The following is a 20,282-nucleotide window of genomic DNA, read 5'->3' as shown; positions in this document are numbered from 1 at the left end:
GCGCCGCCCCGGAGCTCGCGCCGCCCCTCGAGCTCGCCGTCGTCCCCAAGCCCGCGCCGCCCCTCGAGCTCATGCCGCCCCTCGAGCTCGCCGTCGTCCCCAAGCCCGCGCCGCCCCTGATCTCGCCGTCGTCCCCGAGCCCTCCTCCCAGAGCCCGTGCCGCCCTCGCCGCCCTCCTCCCCGAGCCATCCGCCGCCCTCGCCGACGCCCTCGCCGCCGCCCTCGCCGCCGCCCCCGCCGTCGCCCTCGCCAGTCAACCTCGCTGCTGTGAGCCGCCGCCACCTGTTTATCATTTTTTTCATTTTTTTGTACGTATATATAATGTATATATGTATGTGGCTATATGTATGTAGAGATGTTCATATATGTGTATTATTTTTTTTGTTCAGAGCATTTTTTGTCCATATATGTATTTTTTTGTTTATGTGTATTATTTTTTTGTTCATAGCATTTTTTTGTTCATATTTTTTTTCATAGCATTATTTCCATGTATATATGTATGTGTCTATGTATGTATAGATGGATAGCATTTTTTCCATGTATGCATGTCATTGTCGATATACCCCTCCCCGTTAACTTCGACAGGAGGGGGGTCGCTATAACCCTCCCCGATAACTTCGACATGAGGAGGGGTCGATATACCCCCTCCCTGATAACTTCGACATGAGGGGGTGTCGAGAACTAGTTTAGGGGGTCGAGGGTTGAGAACTAGTTTAGGGGGTCGAGGGTTGAGAACTAGTTTAGGGGGTCGAGGGAAGAAGGGGAAGAAGAGGGAGAAGAAGAGGGAGAAGAAGAGGAGAGGAAGAGGAGAGGAAGAAGAGGAAGTCTTCTCCTCTATTCTTTCTTCTCTTCTTTTTTCTTCTTCTTCCTATATGTATTAGTTTTTTATTTAGGTTTTTAATTAGTAGATATTAATTTTGTTCATATATGTATGGATGCATGTGATATGTATGTATGTATGCATGTATTGGGTATGTCATTGTCGATATACCCCCTACCCGATAACTTCGACATGAGGAGGTCGAGAGGGGGTCTAGGGTCGTCGATGGTTCGAGGGGTCGAGGGGTCCAGGGTCGTCGAGGGTTCGAGGGGTCGAGGATCGCCGAGGGGTCGAGAGAGGTTTCCTAGTGTCAAAGTATTGAAGAAATCCATGGCTTCATCATTAGCCGGAAGTAACCAGGGCATGACGAAGTCCTCCAAAGTTATTTTGGAATGGTGTCCCGGATAGGATAATTTGCCTTTTTGTATGAATTTTAGCAAAGGCCTTCCAAATAACGATATTTGGAAGGTTCTTGCTGAACTTTGTACCAAAAAGCAAATTATCTTATCTTGGACTCCGTTCCAAAATAACTTTGGAGAGCTTCGTACCATCATGCACCTGTTACTTTCGCCTAATGATGAAGACTTGGTTTTTTTGAATTCTTTGACACTAGGCAACCTCCCGACCCCTCGGCGATCCTCTCGAACATGAGAGGAAGAAGAGGATAAAAAAAGAAGAGGAAGAAAAAAAAGAGGAGAAGAAAGAATAGAGGAGTTCTTCTCCTCTATTCTTTCTTCTCCTCTTTTCTTCTTCTTCTTCCTCTTTATTTTATCGGGAACGAGGGTCGTCGAGGGTCGCCGAGCGGTAGAGGAGAAACCCTAAATAGAAAGTATCGTCGGTGTGAGATACATGTACCGTCGGTGTCGGACACTACATCCACGTCCCACAAGTGGCGCGGGCTTCGACGCGCACGTCACTTGTGGGACGTGGATGTAGTGTCCGACACCAACGGCCACATGTATCTCACACCGACAATACTTTCTATTTAGGGTTTCCTCTACCGTTCAGCGACCCTGACCCTCGACGACCCTCGTTTCCGATAAAATAAAGAGGAAGAAGAAAAAAAAAGAGAAGAAGAGAAGAAGAAGAAAAAAAGAGACGCCCACGTCACTTGTGGGACGTGGATGTAGTGTCCGACACCGACGGCCACATGTATCTCACACCCATGATACTTGCTATTTAGGGATTCCTCTATCGCTCGGTGACCCTCAACGACCCTCGTTCCTGATAAAAAAAAGAGACTCCTCTATTCTTTCTTCTCCTCTTTTTTTCTTCTTCTTCCTCTTCTTTTTTTATCCTTGAAGCGTTGTCGAGGCCACCCCAAACCCTAGAGAAGCAGCGTCGAGGCCAGCCCAAACCCTAGAGAAGCAGCGTCGAGGCCACCCCAAACCCTAGAGAAGCAGCGTCGAGGCCACTAATTAATATTAGTTCTACGTTTTTGCCACTAATATATCCATCTGTCATGTTTGAATAATAATTGCCATGTTGTCAATATTTGTAGAAACTATGGACACCGCCTGAGATGAAGTACAAGAAGAGTTGTTGGGGGACATAATCGCACGAGGAAGTGATGCCATCTGCTCGTTGTTTCTCAACGAGACCGATGGTCTGGAAGCAGCTGATTATGATGGCTCCAATGACCTAATGCCGGTGCAAGAAGGAGACCATGAGGACGGCTCCGGTGACCCAATGCTGGCGCAAGAAGAAGACCGTGATGACGTCTCCGGTGACCGAACCGAGTCCGGCCAGGTATATATATTAGTTAAGCTTCTGCTGTCTAGCTAATTGATGCATTCATTGTTTTGGTATGTACACATATTAATTAAGTCTTTGTTCTTTTTTCTAGCCCTCCGGATCGAGCACAACTTCGGTAAAGAGACGAGGCCCGAAGAAAAAGTTGAGCTCGGATGAAAAGTTTGAGATCATAGCAATTGCGCCCGACGGCCAACCGATTGAACCCCTCTGGACAAAGAGCGCATTTGTTGCTCAGTGCGGGGTTTTGGTTAGGGACAAGATCCCGATCAGCATCCAGCAATGGTTTAAGCCGGCTACAGAAGACCCTGAGGTGTCTTATGTCAATGATATGCAGAAAAATGATCTTTGGACTGAGCTGAAGTCAAATTTCACCCTACCGCCAGAGGATAATCCAGAGAAGCCAGTTAAAGAGAAATTAATCAAGTCTTTTGCTCTTAAGAGGATGGCAGAACTATTCAGGAGGTGGAAGAAAGAGCTGAATAAGTTTGTCAAAAATAATGAGACACCAGAATTCAAGGGCAGATATGAGAAGATCAGAGATCACTGGCCCGCATTTGTGGCCCACAAGACATCGGAAAAGAGTAAGAAGATGTCGGCGACAAACAAGCAAAATGCTGCGAAGAAGAAGCATCACCATCGCACGGGGTCAGGTGGCTACCTCATAGCCCGGCCTAAGTGGGCCAAGACTGAGAATGATCTGGTTGATAAAGGGATCGAACCAGAGACAATTAACTGGCCAGACCATTGCCGGACTTGGTTCTTCGGGGCTGGCGGAACCTTGGACCCTGTAACAGGGAAGTGCATTTGGACGAACGATCAAATGGGCATACCAGTCAGGAAGCTTCAACACTATATCGAAGCAGCGCAGCAAGGGACGTTCTTTCCAGACAGAGAGAACGACGAGCTCACAATGGCCCTTGGGAATCCTGAGCACCCTAGACGGACATGAGACACGCCAGGCTCCATTCCGTGGAAGGTTGGGTTTCCGGACGCAGGCGGTTACAAATCCCATGAGAGGAGGAAAAAAGTGCAGCAGACCCAAATGCAGGCGCTGCAAGCAAGGGTACAAGCGATAGAGGAACGAGAAGCAAATCGCAGCAAACGTACTGCCGAAGCTTCCCCCGAAGCTACCCCGCCATCTCAGCGGAGAAGCAGCGTGGCTTCCACCGAGCTTCTTCAGCCGGAGCATGCCTTGACGGCTCCTGCCAGCTATCCCGTGTATGCTATCATGGAGTCTCAAAATTGCCACCTTATGACGCAATGGATGAATTTGAAGGTCAAGGCGGCTGTTGGCTCTGTTTATCCTACTGAACCCGGCGCAACTTTTCACTGTCGGCCGATTCCAGAAGGATATGCTAGGGTGATGGTGGATGAAATAACGGAGGGATTTGAGGACCTCCAGGTTGACCACCCTACCGGTGAAGGGGAGACTAGGCTGGGGTCTGCTCTGAAGACTCCATGCCTATGGCGGAAGGAGCTCATCAACCTTCCGAACTGGACGCCTCCGCCTCCTCCTCCTCCTCCTCCGGCAAGTCAGGGCACTCCGCCTCCTCCACCGCCTCCTCCTCCGGCGAGTCAGGGCACTCCGTCTCCTCCACCGCCTCCTCCTCCGGCGAGTGACGATTAGGGCACTCGACCGGCTCCTTCTCCAGCATGTGGCGGCACTCCGCCTCCTTCTCCGCCTGCGCCAATGCGCCCGAGCAGCCAGCCTCCTCCTTCTCCGCCTCGTCAGCAAGGGCGGAAGAGACCTGCCGCCACTCCGGCTGCTCCGGTGCGTCTAGTCCTTCTCCTCCGCCTCGTAAGCAAGTAAAGAAGACAACCGCTCCGTCTGCTCGGTCGGCGTCTAGCAGTACAGCCAGAGGCGGGAGGACATACAGATTCGGTCCTTCTCTGAAGACTCCAGAGAAGTTACCATACGAGAGGACCCCGGAGGAGAACGCCGAGATCGCACGAACCGAAGTGGATGACTGGTTTCAAGGGTTGAAAGCAAAGAGACATCCACTTCCAGAGGAGAAGGTAGATCCGGTGAAAGCGAAGCACACTCTGGCTGCCCTGACAAAACCACCCAAGTCTCCGCCGAAAGGAAACTATGAGCGCATTATTGGGAAGGAATTTGCCGAAGCGGAGCGGTCGGGAAGTACTATCAGTGATCAAAGGCTGAAAGAACGATGAGCTGGGAAACAAATTGCCCAGCTCGGCGAACAAGCGAAGCAATCATGCCCCCGCTCAAGGTGCCTAGCCACAACGTCGCTAATGATCCGAGGATGGTGCCCGGTTATAGCAATCTTGCAGATTACCTGCCCGACGATGTACATTATGAACCCATGGAGGTGCAGATACAAAGATACGAGTACGGGAAGCCTCTCGTCAAAGATGAAATATCTCTATCAACGATGATGCGAAGATTGCATGATTGGTACTTGAAAATCAGCAGAGACTCTGGGGGGAGGAGTACTTTGTATGTGAAAGTAAAAAAGGAGCATGACCTCGTTGGAATTGAACTGTTGCCTGTTCCATTTGAGGGGTTCTATTAGTTTTTCAATCAATTGGCCCTCGATAAAACAACGGTCGCCTACTACTGTCTGTAAGCAGTACTACTTCTGTCATTAAGTCTCTCTATATAGCTCAACTCTTTCATTGCATGTACTTATAATCATCCTCACTATATTATGCAGATTGAAGATCGTCGAATTGAAGAAAAGACAAGTCGGTGATATTGGGTTCATTAACACATATCTCATAGATGCAACTCAGGTTAAATTTCATGCCGCAGCTACCGAGGCCAACTTGCTACGATCGTTGGTAATAAATGAAAACAAAGATATAATACTCTTTCCTTACAACTTCAAGTGAGTGTTACTGTCTTGTGCGTATTCGGTTTCCCTTATATATTAGTCAAGGTTATAGTAATGTAATTGATGAGTTATGCATGCGTGTGCAGTTTCCACTATATTCTCCTAGAGATTAAGCTTGAGCAGGGACTAGTAACCGTCTTAGACTCAAGACGAAAAGATCCCCAGGACTATGCAGACATGACTCAAATACTCGAGAAGTAAGTTAAATCGATCATTATCCACCATATCAGCAACTTTGTTCATTTCCTAATATATCAAGTAATTGTTTTCTTTGTCCGGCAGGGTTTGGAGAAAATTCACCAGAAAAGCTCCGGGACTGCCGAAGGAGCTGCAATTTAGACACCCGAAAGTAAGTACTATAGTAGCATGTTCCGCGCATCTACTAGCCATTCAAGCGCTAGTTTCATCAATACCATTTGACATTCTTGCTTATCAGTTTGATTGACCTCTATTTCTTGTAAAGTGGTTGTGGCAGGAACAAGAGAATGATTTATGTGGATACTACGTTTGTGAGTCCATCCGCCACACGACCTGTGAGCGGGGCTACACTGACGAACAATATGAAGTACGTAAATAACAACATTCACAATTTTATTTTATTACCATCATTTGTGTTGAGTTTCATTCATTCATATATATATATATGTATTGACCCCCTTCTTTAAATTAGATGTTTCGGAAGCGGGATGAACTCCTAGCACCAGCTCGCATGCGAGCAATTCAAGAGGAATTGGCGGCATTCTTTCTTGACCACGTGATCCCTGAAGACGGAGAATACTATGTGGACCCTGAGTCCGTATGATTATATTTGTAAGAGATAATTATTGTATATATGTAGCCGGTAGTGTCGGATAGATATACGAGAACTTGTTGTTCGGCCAATATCTCGGAGAAGGAGAGGTGGTCGATACACTTCTCTCCGTATGCATATATGTTCATGACGATCTTCTGTTTCCTTCGTTTGCTTACTAGCTAGCTAGCGTGTCTAGTCCTCTCTATACGTATGTATAGTACGTAGCGTCGACCAAGCACGGACATAAGAGAGGACACTTCTCTCTATTAATTATAGCTAGCTAACACAATATATGAAACACCTAAATTAACCCCCCAAAACCCCCAACCCCCCCCCCCCCCTTTAAAAAAAACAAAAACCCCAACCACAGAAATGCTGACGCGTGGATGCCTATTGGTCCCGGTTGGTCCCACCAACCGGGACCAAAGGGTCTCCTACCTGGGCTCCGCGCACAGGCCACGTGGAGGCCCATCTGTTCCGGTTCTGGATTGAACCGGGACTAAAGGGACAGGGCATTAGTACCGACCCTTTAGTCCCGGTTCCAGAACCGGGACAAAAGGCCCTTACGAACCGGGACAACAGGCCCTTTTTCTACCAGTGAAATAGCGAGATTTTTCCTCGACTAGGTCATAGATCCCAAAGGAGAATACTATTACCTGCTACCGCCCCCATGAACCACTTCCAATTGTTATCGTGCTCCGAAGACACCAATTAGGCTAATGCCACTAGCTCCGAAGGCATCAATTAGGAGAAATTGTATATATATATATATATATATATATATATATATATATATATATATATATAGGACTCCTCTTTTATACTCCCGGGAGTATGTACTCCTAGTCTTAGTGGAGATCGATATACACAATAGGAGCACTATCGAACCGTGGTGGTTAAAAAAAATACTTTGCATGCGTACCTAATGCCTAGAAGCTAGGAACGTCCACACCTTATCCAATTTTGAATCGCTGCTGTACCTGACGTTTTTAATTTTGGTTTTTCTTCCATGCAATGCACGCTACCACCGCAGATGTATTGTAACATAACTCTAAGTATATACTAATTGTTTACTTGGTTCAGTATATATATTTTTTCTCATTATGAGGGGTATATACCATATACTTACCTAGGTCTACTTTTTCTAAGGGAATATATACTTAATTTTGCTAATAGGGTTTACATTACTTATTTTTCAGCGAGTATATACAATTTTTTGTGATGCGGTATATGCCACATATTTTGCCAGGAGGGTGCATTATTTGGTGTGAGTAATTGAGCGAGTATCTTCTTTATTTTGCTGAAAGGATATATATTAGATTTTTATGAGGAGTATATACCATATATTCCACATTTTTGTGAGTACATACCACATATTTTGCCAGGAGGGTTCTTTATTTGGCGTGGCTAATTAAGCGAGTATCTACTTTGTTTTGCTGAAAGGATATATGCTGGATTTTTGTGAGGAGTATCAATATATTCCGCATTTTTGCAAGGAGTATATACCATTATTGTGTTGGGAAGGATTATACTACTTTTTTAGTGAGTACATATTATTTTGCAGAGAGGGTATATACTGGTTTTTAGTGCATATATTAAATTGTTGAGTGCGACTTTTTTTGTGAGTAGTATATGCATACTGTATTTTTTTCCAAAAAATAAGTATGAACTAAAAAAGAGTATATCATTTAGAATATAAGAATAAAATGGAGGTATTTTTTCTTTCGAATGTTGGTATGTTTCCACTTGAAAAAATAACAAGACCCAAATAACGAAATTATATACAGCACATGTGTCATTACACCATCTTGTTTTTTTATATGCATCTATCTTCATGCATGAATTGATCCTTCCAGTTCTAGATCACAGTGTCACATGATTAGAGCTGCCAACAGAATCCCTTGAGTTTTGTAGGCGCAACCGTTCAAAACCTGATCCACATCTTGGTCGAAGAAGACGCGCGGCCAGCCGTGATAGCCCAACTCCCGTACAGGATCAGACGAGCTGTGTAGGTCAAACATGCGCAAGATACAAAGTAATCAATAGAACACTAGAACAGATGCATATAGTCTCATCATCCATTAATCCATGTACGCATGCATACGAATTAGCCAACATACCTTATCAAGATCAATGCCCATGGGAGAACCTGCATATTAGGCACCCCGTCGGGGGCCCCGTGGTGCACCTACGGCTAGTTAGGCCAGCCAAGGACGCAGCAAAGGATCTCGTCTCGTCGTCGTCGAACAGCTCGTCGACGCAGCAAGCTCGTCTGCGTCGCGACAACCGCCATCGGCTTGCTGCTTATTGGTGGACGCCACATCTAGTCTTCGTTGCTTGTTGTGGCTGCGTCATCCATCTTTTGTTTGGGATTTCAATCTAGACGTGTAGGTGGCTTATCCTCCCTATCAATACGGAACTAACTTTTTGAACTCCACCGGTTTAGCAGGTAATTAAATAACCAATTAATTAAAGGATAAGAAGCATGCATGGAGAACAAAAAAAACGCCACCTGCCATAGGAGTATGTACTCCTGGGTGTACTGACCCATTTTCCTATATATATATATATATATATATATATATATATATATATATAGTGTTATTATTCATCATCCAGGGTGCAGAATAAGTTATTCTTCACCCGAGGTAATCTTACGATCATTTCATAATTAAATTACATTTCAAATTCAAATAGTTATATTCCTATTGATTCACTACGTAAAATTTAACATAAAAAATTAAAATATAGGTCATAAGACAAGAAAATTTACAGTTTATGTGTATTTTAGACTATGTTTTTACGTTTGTAATTTTACATAACATAAAATATTTTTTATGGCGATTATATTTTTTTCTTACGGTCGCTTTTTGCGTCGGAAATAAGACAAAACTTACGGAACGCAAATTTATGGTGCATTGATGGTAAAATAGAGGTGGATGAAGAATAACTATTCCTTACCCAGGGTGACGAATAGCGCGAACCTATATATATGTGAATTAATTAATGGTGGTTGTGAGACATTCGATGATATATATTATGATCGGTTCTACTAGAAATTCTATTTATATATATGCATAACGTGTACAATATGTAATATCGTAAAATACCAGCAAACGAAAAGAATTAAATGGAAAACACAAAATTAAATCAAAAAGAAATCATAAACCCAAAACCCCCCAACCTTTTAATACTGGTTGGTGACACCAACCGATACTAAAGGGCTCCCTGCCCCCGAAGCTGGCTCGTGCCACGTGGTTGCCCTTTAGCACCGGTTCGTGCTGAACCGGTACTAAGGGGGGGGGGGGGGGGCTTTAATGCCCACACTTTAGCGCCGGTTATCAAACCGGCACTAAAGGGCCTTACGAACCGGTGCTATTGCCCGGTTCTGCACTAGTGTTATGTAGCCACTAATATAGAAAAAGGACAATGACAATGACAAGTGACCATGAGTAATTTATCGAAAAATGTAGCCACTAATATGCATTAGTCAGTTGCTAGCGTGTTCAACGGTGGCATTTGTACATTTCCCTGCGTTCGGGGTCTTTTTCGCTGTCATGCCCCTTACTGAGTTTCTCCCCACTTCTCCGCGTGTGTACATCTTCTCCGTGCAGGTAGCCGAACACGCACACATCTGTAGTGTACGGTGTACATGCATGCAGCAGCATCGACCTTCCCGGCGGCCGGCCGGTGGCCTTGTATGCAAATCTGACCCGCACCATCTCGAAACCTACATTCTTCTTCATAGATGATTCGGTTTTCTAAGTAGTATCGTATGGCAACTATTGTGAAATGTTCTCAATTTTTTTACCATAAATTCCTTGAGTCATATCATGCCATAATGCCAAGTCTCAAAATTTTATAGCTTCATTGGCATTTTTAGAAATTAAATGCCCGACCAAGTCTTGCCCCTTGTTGTATGGGACTGGCCATATTTTCTTGCGGAAGCACTAGACATATGATAAACAAAGAAAACGGAATTCTACATCCCAGTTTTGGCCATGATTTCATGTATATGTAGTTAAGATATTGAATTGCATGCATTAAAGCGCTAGAGTTGCACTTAATTGCTAGTATATATCAAACGGAACTTGAAAACGTCCAAAACATGACATGTGTGATGAAATCGTGTAGGTTGATTGTAGAAAAAGTTTCAAGGCCGATGGAGGCACTGGTTCGATACTTCGCATTCAAACCTGGCCGATTCCATCTCGAGACCTAGATCCTTCCTCAGCGATGGTCCAGTTTCTAAACAGCTTCCCGCCTGAGAGTTATAAATCAACTTTTCGAAACGAGTGTCCATGATATATATCATTTTATGCTAGGAATACCAAATGTATATTACTGCAGGTTACATTCGATGGGTACACGTTATTCTAGTACCATATGATTGCTTGAAGTCTTGACAAACATACTTTTAGAGGTATTTAATCATTGTATTATTCTAGCTATGCTCCATAATTATAAGATGTGAAGTGGTAAGTCGTAGATCAGTTCAAACAGTGTGGTATTTATTTGTTCCAAGGGATAGTTGCCTTGTATACAAACACAGAGGGAGTATATACATTATTAGATGCGCATTGCCCTGGTTAAATGTTATTCTAGTATAATTATCATCCTCATATGATTAATCATAGTATTCACACGTACCACTCTTATCTTCATATGATTACTCAATTGTCCACAAACCATATTTATATTTGGGCATTTTCAGATTGTAGGGCTATTAGCTCTGGTTAGTGAAGGACTAGAGAAAGAAAAGAGTTGATTTAGAAAATTATGGATTCGATTAAATTTCCCTTACTTTTACAAACATGTTCTAAATATATTTTCTCAACCACACAAAAAATCCTTTCGAATTTACAAGACTCACCATGTGGGTCCCTACAATTGCACCCTATTGGTGTAGAATTCTGTTACATGAGATATAAATTGTGAGTCTAGGAATGGTCAAGACTCATGACTACAAAACAATTCAATCTCGTGCTTTATTATTTTATGTGCAATCTGATCATAATGGCGCAACCCATGTCGCAACTAGCTATGATGATTCCTCAATGGCTATATCTTTCTAACATGTTTATATTCAAGGATTATTATAATGAAAGCCTTGCAAGTTTCCTAGCTAAGAGAACAAAATTTCAACCACACTTAATAATCATGTTTTTTTCCAAGAAGGCGACTCCAATATATACCATCAGGAATGACTTGAGGTTGTTCATGTGATTTGGATGGAAAATTTGGAAATTCAAAGGCATAGATGATAATGAATCTTTGTTTCGGCCTTAATAGAAAGCATGCCTAATATCGGTGACAATCTTGATGGTATATCTACTTCATCAACTAAGACATGCATGTTCAATTGTGTTGAAATTTTTGACCATGGCCCCCTTTGGCCCTAGGGAAGCACCACCTATAACTTCCTTGTAAATTTTATTATACTTGTAAATTACAAGGACATGAAATCACACACGAAGGCCCCGCGAATTGTCTGCTGCTTCATAGGTCTATCTTCCCTAACCACCAGAAATCTATCTTCATAAGTCCATATTCAATGGCATTAGAAATATAACCTGTAAAACCAATCTACCTCAAGTTCCACATATATAAGATGATGACGACCTGACTAATGAGTACAAATGAAAATGAAAAGAGATGTGACTCCCGCTTAGGCCCAAAGGAAACCAGCCCGCTCTCTGTTCCTTCGAATGTGGGCATACGACTAGGATTGGCTCAAGAGGGGTATACATCCATGGGAGGCGTCAATTGACCAATCAAGAAGCAACAATCCACTCACTCGTAGGCCCACCAAAACTTCTTTTCTCTGGAGAGAGAAATACCCCACCCACTTCCCAGCCAACCTGCTCCCGATTCAGAGAGGAACCCTCCCCACATCCTGGTGGGAGATATTAGGCGACGAACGCATGACTAGATATATCGGGCAAGAGAAATGGACGAAAAACACGTGGCATAGTAAAAAGGTGGAGCGTCTCTTTCACATCAGATAACTGTTGACACGTGTGGTGGGCGGCATGCATGCATGTACCCATCCAAGTGTTAAAGAAAACAACGCTCGGCACGCCACCGTCGATTGGTGCATGTATTCATGTGTTCACTATGCATTAGTAATCGCGTGCTTCGGTGCCTACCCGCTCCTTAGACGATGGTGCACACTACAAAACAATTCATTCTCGTGTTTTTATTATTTTATGTACAATTGGATAATAGTGTTGTGAGCCATGTCACACCTAGATAGGAGAACTTCTCAGTGGATAGAACTTCCTTACGTGCGTACATCCAAGAATTATTATGACGGAAGTCATGCAAGTTTCCCAGGTAAGAGAATAAACTTTCAACCACACACAATAATCGTGTTTTTCCAAGATGAGTGATGCGAATATATATACTATCATGATGACTTGAGATGCACATATGATTTGGGTGAAACTTTTGGAAATAAAAAGGCACATGTGATAATAAATATTTGTTTCAACCTCAATTAAATAGACACATGTGATAATCTTCGTCACCACATGCATGCCTCACATCGATGACAGTGTTGATGACATATCTTGTTCTTCAACTAAGACATGCATGTTAATTATGTTGAACTTTTTGACCATGATACCATTTGGCCCTAGTGAAGTTTGCCCATGACTTCACTTTACATTTTATTGAACAAAGGCCTCACGAATAGTCTGATGTTTCATAGGTCTATCTTCCCTGACCAAATTTTCCAACTGGAACACAACTAATGAAGATCCTGTTTGAGCTCACTAGATAAAGAAACAAATTAACTCAAAAATATAGAGCATTAATCACTCTTCAAAACTACAGGTTTTAGCCCTCCATTTGCTGGTTGCCAAAGACGAGAGCTTCGCCTTTGGAAGGGACATTAGTGTAGGGCGACCGGGCCAGCCGAGCCCCTCTGAATTAGTTGATGGTTTTGATGACTCGACGGTGAATATTAAGGAAAGCAAAGAAAGGGGGAGAGAGCAGACGATCAAGGTGTGTAACCGATCTATCTTCGTAAGTCTATCTTCATAGCATAGATCTACAAGTTCGACAACCAATCAACCTCGAGTTTCACATATATACGACTATGGTGCCCCTATATAAGCGGTGATTGACACGTCTCCAATGTATCTATAATTTTTTATTGTTCCATGCTATTATATTATCTATTTTGCATGTTTAATGGGCTTTATTATACACTTTTATGTTACTTTTGGGACTAACCTACTAACCCAAGGCCCGGTGCAAATTGCTGTTTTTTTGCCTATTTCAGTGTTTCGTAAAAAGGAATATCAAACGGAATCCAAAAAGAATGAAACCTTCAGGAGAGTTATTTTTGGAACAAACGTGATCCAGGGGACTTGGAGTAGACGTCAAGAAAGAAGCGAGGCGACCACGAGGAAGGAAGGCGCGCCTGCCCCCCTGGGCGCACCCCCACCCTCGTGGGCCCCTCGCAGCTCCATCGGCCTACTTCTTCCTCCTATATATATTCATATACCCCCAAAACATTCAGGAGCACCACGAAACCCTATTTCCACCACCGCAACCTTCTGTACCCAAGAGATCCCATCTTGGGGCCTTTTCCGGAGCTCCGCCGGAGGGGGAATCGATCACGGAGGGCTTCTACATCAACACCATAGCATCTCCGATGATGTGTGAGTAGTTTGCCACAGACCTTTGGGTCCATAGTTATTAGCTAGATAGCTTCTTCTCTCTCTTTGGATCTCAATACAAAGTTCCCCTCGATCTTCTTGGAGATCTATTCGATGTAATTCTTTTTGCGGTGTGTTTGTCGAGATCCGATGAATTGTGGGTTTATGATCAAGTTTATCTATGAACAATATTTGATTCTTCTCTGAAATCTTTTATGTATGATTTGTTATCTTTGCAAGTCTCTTCGAATTATCAGTTTGGTATGGCCTACTAGATTGATCTTTCTTGCAATGGGACAAGTGCTTAGCTTTGGGTTCAATCTTGCGGTGTCCTTTCCCAGTGACAGCAGGGGCAGCAAGCCACGTATTGTATTGTTGCCATCAAGGATAAAAAGATAGGGTTCATATCATATTGCTTGAGTTTATCCCTCTACATCATGTCATCTTGCCTAATGAATTACTCTGTTCTTATGAACTTAATACTCTAGATGCATGCTGGATAGAGGTCGATGTGTGGAGTAATAGTAGTAGATGCAGAATCGTTTCGGTCTACTTGTCGCGGACGTGATGCCTATATACATGATCATCTCTAGATATTCTCATAATTATGCACTTTTCTATCAATTGCTCGACAGTAGTTTGTTCACCCACTGTAATACTTATGCTATCTTGAGAGAAGCCACTAGTGAAACCTATGGCCCCGGGGTCTATTTTCCATCATATAAGTTTCCAATCTATTTTATTTTGCAATCTTTATTTTCCAATCTATATCATAAAAATACCAAAAAAATGTATCTTATTATCTCTATCAGAGCTCACTCTCATAAGTGACCGTGAAGGAATTGACAACCCTTTATCGCGTTGGTTGCGAGATTCTTATTTATTTGTGTAGGTGCGAGGTGACTTGCGTGTAGTCTCCTACTGGATCGATACCTTGATTCTCAAAAACCAAGGGAAATACTTACGCTACTTTGCTGCATCACCCTTTCCTCTTCAAGCGAAAACCAACGCATTGCTCAAGAGGTAGCAAGAAGGATTTATGGCATCGTTGCAGGGGAGATCTATGCACAAGTCAAGACATACCAAGTACCCATCACAAACTCGTATCCCTCGCATTACATTATTTGCCATTCGCCTCTCGTTTTCCTATCCCCCACTTCTAAAATGATTTTCAAAAACCTTTGCCTTTTCTTCACCTTCTTCCCGTATGTATCTTTGTTTGAGTTTCCATGTGCCTTCCATTTGCTTGCATCTTTGCTTGCTAAAAATCCATTGATATGGATCCATTTGAAGTGTTTTACTTGGATCATCTTCGATCCTTATGCGCTCGTACTGAAACCCCAACTAGCCTAGTCGATGGGAAATCTTGAGACGAGCATGCTCATTTTGTGCGTCACTGTTTGTCTGAAAAAGGGAGACTCTTATGGGATCAAATAAACAGATTGATGTGTTATGCTTGGAATCTTTGTGAAATTTATGATTTTACTTGTTGCTCTAAGAACCCTAAAAAACACCTTCCCTACATATGTGTGTTTAATGAAAATGAAATCTTATCTTCTTATGCAAAGGGTGTTTATAGTTACTACGATATCGAACAAATTGAAGAATTTGTTGCTTTTAAGGGTGCTTCTGAAGTTGCTTCTTTGATTGAAAAGTATGATATTACTCTCTACGAATCTGAAAATCTTGACATACTTAAATATTGCTATGAAAACTATGCTCACAATGCCTATGTTAAGGAATTTATTGAGAGAATGACCGTTGCTTTGGAAGAAAATAATGATATATGCACGAATCTATAGATAATTATGATTCCGATGATTTGATTGAAATATCCCTTGATGAACATGATGCTTGATATTCTTATAGCCATTATGCCAATATCTATGGAGATGAATTTGCTATAGTTCCTTATGTTAAACACGAGCTTATTGCTATTGCACCCATACTTGATAGTTCCCTGAATCAAAAGCAAGATTGGAATGATTTTACTATAAATTCTATTGATGTCAATTGTGCTAATAATATGCAAAGCTTGGGAATGCTAGTTTTGCTATCTCTACTACTTGTTGCAATGATCATGATTGGGGTGATTCTTCTTTTGATCTTGAAAATTTATTTAAGCCCCATGATGAATATGAGATTGATAATAGTGTTTGCAATATTATTGAAAGTGGCTTTGGAAGAGTGTCAACTTTAGATTCCACATATTTGGAGAATGTTCAATCTTATGAAATTTTTGATAAAAGTGGGTTTGGAGAGGTCATGACTTTAGTTAATGTTAATCCCACTATTTTGGAAGAGTTTCAACTTTGCATGCATGTGGATCGTGTCAAAAATATTTTATGTGATAGCTATTTTGTAGAATTTGCTTATGATCTCACATGTAATTGTTATGAGAGAGTAAAATATGATTGTAGAAATTTTCATGTTACTAAATTACCTCTCGTTATGTTGAGATTGCTATTGTTTCTTTCTACTCCCTTGCATATGCTAGTTTTTGCTTGCTATGATAATCTGTTTGCCTATAAGATGCCTATGCATAGGAAGTATGTTAGACTTAGATGTGTTTGTCACGTGTTTTATGATGTTCTCTTTTGTGGTTCAATTCTTGTCTTTCATGTGAGCATCATTGAAATTATCAATGCCTAGCTAAGGGCGTTAAATGATAGCGCTTGTTGGGAGGCAACCCAATTTTATTTTTTGTTTCTTGCTTTTTGGTTCTTTTTAGTAATAAATAATTCATCTAGCCTCTGTTTAGATGTGGTTTTATGCTTTTAGTTAGTGTTTGTGCCAAGTAGAACCTTTGGGAAGACTTGGGGAAAGTTTTGAGATCTTATTGTAAAAAACAGAAACTTTAGCGCTCACGAGATTTGCTGCCATTTTTTTACTGGAGAGTGCGATTAGGTTTTTGCAGATGATTAATAAACAAATTCCTCACGTCCACCAATTTATTTCAGAATTTTTGGGGTTACAGAAGTATTCGAAACCTACAGAGTACTACAGACTGTTCTGTTTTTGACAGATTCTATTTTTCGTGTGTTGTTTGCTTATTTTGATGAATCTATGGCTAGTATCGGAGGGTATGAACTATAGAGAAGTTGGAATACAATAGGTTTAACACCAATATAAATAAAGAATGAGTTCATTACAGTACCTTAAGTAGTGGTTTGTTTTCTGATACTAACGGAGCTCATGAGATTTTCTGTTGAGTTTTGTGTTGTGAAGTTTCCAAGTTTTGGGTAAAGATTTGATGGATTATGGAATAAGGAGTGTCAAGAGCCTAAGCTTGGGGATTTCCAAGGCACCCCAAGGTAAATTCAAGGACAACCAAAAGCCTAAGCTTGAGGATGCCCCGGAAGGCATCCCCTCTTTCGTCTTCGTCCATCGGTAACTTTACTTGAGGCTATATTTTTATTCACCACATGATATGTGTTTTGCTTGGAGCGCCGCGTATGATTTGAGTCTTTTCTTTTTAGTTTACCATAATCATCCTTTCTGTACACACCTTTTGGGAGAGACACAGATGAATCGGAATTTATTAGAACACTCTATGTGCTTCACTCAGATCTTTTGAGCTACATAATTTTTCTCTAGTGCTTCAATTATATCTTTTAGAGCACGGTGGTGGTTTTATTTTATAGAAATTATTGATCTCTCATGCTTCACTTATATTATTTTGAGAGTCCTTTACAACAACATGGTAATTTACTTTGGTATAATAAAAACTTTAATAAAAAGGTACATTGAATACTATGAGATGTTTGATACTTGATAATTGTTTCGAGATATAAAGATGGTGATATTAGAGTTGTGCTAGTTGAGTAGTTGTGAATTTGAGAAATACTTGTGTTGAAGTTTGCGAGTCCCGTAGCATGCACGTATGGTAACCGCTGTGTAACAAATTTGAAACATGGGGTGTTCTTTGATTGTCTTCCTTATGAGTGGCGGTCGGGGATGAGCGATGGTCTTTTTCTACCAATCTACCCCCCTAGGAGAATGCGCGTAATGCTTGGTTTTTGATGACTTGTAGGTTTTTGCAATAAGTATGTGAGTTCTTTATGACTAATGTTGAGTCCATGGATTATACGCACTCTCACCTTTCCATCATTGTTAGCCTCTTCGGTACCGTGCATTGCCCTTTTTCACCTTGAGAGTTGGTGCAAACTTCGCCGGTGCATCCAAACCCCGTGATATGATACGCTCTATCACACATAAACCTCCTTATTTCTTCCTCAAAACAGCCACCATACCTACCTATTATGGCATTTCCATAGCCATTCCGAGATATATTGCCATGCAACTTTCCACCGTTTCATTTATGACACGCTTCATCATTGTCATATTGCCTTCCATGATCATGTAGTTGACATCGTATTTGTGGCAAAGCCACCATGCATAATTTATCATACATGTCACTCTTGATTCATTGCCCTTCCCGGTACACCGCCGGAGGCATTCATATAGTCATACTTTGTTCTAGTATCGAGTTGTACTCATTGAGTTGTAAATAAATAGAAGTGTGATGATCATCATTAATAGAGCATTCTCCCAAAAAAAAGGGGAAAGGCCAAAAAAAGAAAAAAAAGAGAAAAAAAGGGACAATGCTACTATCCTTTTTCCACACTTGTGCTTCAAAGTAGCACCATGATCTTTATGATAGAGAGTCTCTTATTTTGTCACTTTCATATACTAGTGGGAATTTTTCATTATAGAACTTGGCTTGTATATTCCAACAATGAGCTTCCTCAAATGCCCTAGGTCTTTGTGAGCAAGAAAGTTGGATGCACACCCACTTAGTTTCTTTTGTTGAGCTTTCATACATTTATATCTCTAGTGCATCCGTTGCATGGCAATCCCTACTCCTTGCATTGACATCAATTGATGGGCATCTCCCTAGCCCGTTGATTAGCCGCGTCAATGTGAGACTTTCTCCTTCTTTGTCTTCTCCACATAACCCCCATCATTATACTCTATTCCACCCATAGTGCTATATCCATGGCTCACGCTCATGTATTGCATGAAAGTTGAAAAACGTTTGAGATTACTCAAGTATGAAACAATTGCTTGGCTTGTCATCGGGGTTGTGCATGATGAGAGCATTCTTGTGTGACAAAAATGGAGCATGACCAAACTATATGATTTTGTAGGGATGAACTTTCTTTGGCCATGTTATTTTAAGGAGACATGATTGCTTAGTTAGTATGCTTGAAGTATTATTGTTTTTATGTCAATATTAAACTTTTGTCTTGAATCTTTCGGATCTGAATATTCATGCCACAATAAAGAAAATTACATTGAGAATTATGCTAGGTGGCATTCCACATCAAAAATTCCGTTTTTATCATTTACCTACTCGGGGACGAGCAGGAATTAAGCTTGGGGATGCTTGATACGTCTCCAACGTATCTATAATTTTTGATTGTTCCATGCTATTATATTATCTGTTTTGGATGTTTAATGAGCTTTATTATACACTTTTATATTATTTTTGGGATTAACCTACTAACCCAAGGCCCAGTGCAAATTGCTGTCTTTTTGCAAATTTCATTGTTTCGCAGAAAAGGAATATCAAACGGAATGAAACCTTCGGGAGAGTTATTTTTGGAACAAACGTGATCCAGGAGACTTGGAGTAGACGTCAAAAAAAGAAAATATTATAGGGCTCGCTCCTACTCCTCCTGTTCCCGCACAAATGTGGGCATACATCTAGGATCGACTAGAGAGGGTGGTTGACCCGTGGAAGAAGGCGGCGGTTGACCAATTAGGGATCACCAATCCACTCACTCGTAGGCCCAACAAAACTCTCTTTCTTCGGAGAGAGGAACCCCTAACAAGTCGCAGCCATTCCTCCACTGTTTCGGAGAGGATCTCTCCCTGCATCTGCGCTGTAGAGATTGAGTGGGGAACACATGACATGAGCAATAGTTGCACCCTTTCTTTCACATAAAATAACTAACGGTCGACACGTGTGGTGGGCGAAATGCATGAACCCATCCAAAGTGCTCATAAAAAAGGTCGGTACGCCGTTTTCTAAAATTGGTTGGTGTGCACCATCGTTCAAGCAGCAAGGCACACGATCACTAATGCATCACGATCACATGAAATATGGGAACCAACAGAAGCATGGTCATTAGCGTGCACGGTGGCGGACCGACCTTTTTTTTTGTGAGCACTTTGGATGGGTTCATGCATGCCGCCCACCGCACGTCCTTTTTCTCATACATTGAGCGTCGTGTGCACCATCGTTCAAGCAACACACGATTACTAATGCATCACCATCACATAACATACGGGAGCCAATAGAAGCATGGTCATTGGCGTGCACGGCGGCAAACCGACCTTTTTTCATGAGCACTTTGGATGGGTTCATGCATACCGCCCACCACACA

Source organism: Triticum urartu, chromosome 7A (assembly GCF_056163025.1).
Source record: "Triticum urartu cultivar PI428250 chromosome 7A, HENAU_Tu73, whole genome shotgun sequence".
Classification (NCBI taxonomy): domain Eukaryota; kingdom Viridiplantae; phylum Streptophyta; class Magnoliopsida; order Poales; family Poaceae; genus Triticum; species Triticum urartu.
The sequence above is the reverse complement of the archived record's forward strand: the minus strand, read 5'-3'. Positions refer to the sequence as shown.